We start from the raw sequence: 1,139 nt of genomic DNA on the forward strand, positions 1-1,139 counted from the left end.
TCAAGGATTCTCTCTCAGTTCCTTGAAGACAAACGCAGGATGGAAATTTCTGTCTTTCAGTCGAAACTGTATTTGATCCAAGTGAAAAAATGGAAGTGCAATGAAAACGTATTCACATCTTTAACTGTCTGAGATGACTTTGGAACAGAGTCTCCTTCTCTCTGGAACGGGATCTCTTCCCTCTGGATCTTATCTTTTGTTCCAATCACTGACGTTTGGCCGTTCACAAATGATGTCAGAGATGGAATGGTCCAGAGAATGTCGGTTATAGAATGTACAGGGAAAAAGTGAGGACTGCAGATGCTAGAGACCAGAGTAGAAAAGTGTGGTGTTGAAAAAGTGCAACAGGCCAGGCAGCATCCGAGGAGCAGGAGAATCGACATTTCGGGCATAAGCCCTTCTTTAGACTAATGCCCGAAACGTCGATTCTACTGCTCATCGGATGCTGCCTGGCCTGCTGCGCTTTTCCAGCACCACACTTTTCTACTATAGAATGTACGGTACAGAACGATCTGTGGATGTGTATTATAGAACTTTGGGTACACTATGTTCAAGAGCATGTCAGTTATGGATGGTCCGGAAGAAAGAATGTTCTGGGTCATGTAAGTTATGGAATGTTGGATACAGAATGTTCCTGGGAATATCGGTTATAGAATGTGGGGGACAGAATGTTCCAGCAATATCATTTATAAATGTTGGGTCGAGAAAATTCCTTGAAATCTTCAGTGGATACACAGTCACGATTCCTCACATTTTCCTCTGCTGCATCAATAACTAAATTGGTGCCACCTTATGATCCCAAGAGGAGGATGAACAGTTCTTCAACTTCGTAAACACATTCCACCCTGACCTTAAGGTCACTTGGATCATCTCACTCACCTCAGTCCCCCTTCATGGACCTCTCCATCTTCATCTCTGGTGACTGACTAACCACGGACATTTACTGCAAGCCCACCAGTTCCCAGAGATACCCGTACGACATCTCCTTCCACACTGTCTCCTGTAAAAACGCTATTCCTTATTCCTAATTCCTCAGCCTCCTCCACATATGCTTCCAGGTTGACTAATTCAACGTTATATAATCTCAAATTGACTCCTTCTTCCTTGGCCACAAATACCATTCCCACGTGGTCGACGAT

This window comes from Chiloscyllium plagiosum, chromosome 49, assembly GCF_004010195.1.
Source record: "Chiloscyllium plagiosum isolate BGI_BamShark_2017 chromosome 49, ASM401019v2, whole genome shotgun sequence".
Lineage (NCBI taxonomy): Eukaryota > Metazoa > Chordata > Chondrichthyes > Orectolobiformes > Hemiscylliidae > Chiloscyllium > Chiloscyllium plagiosum.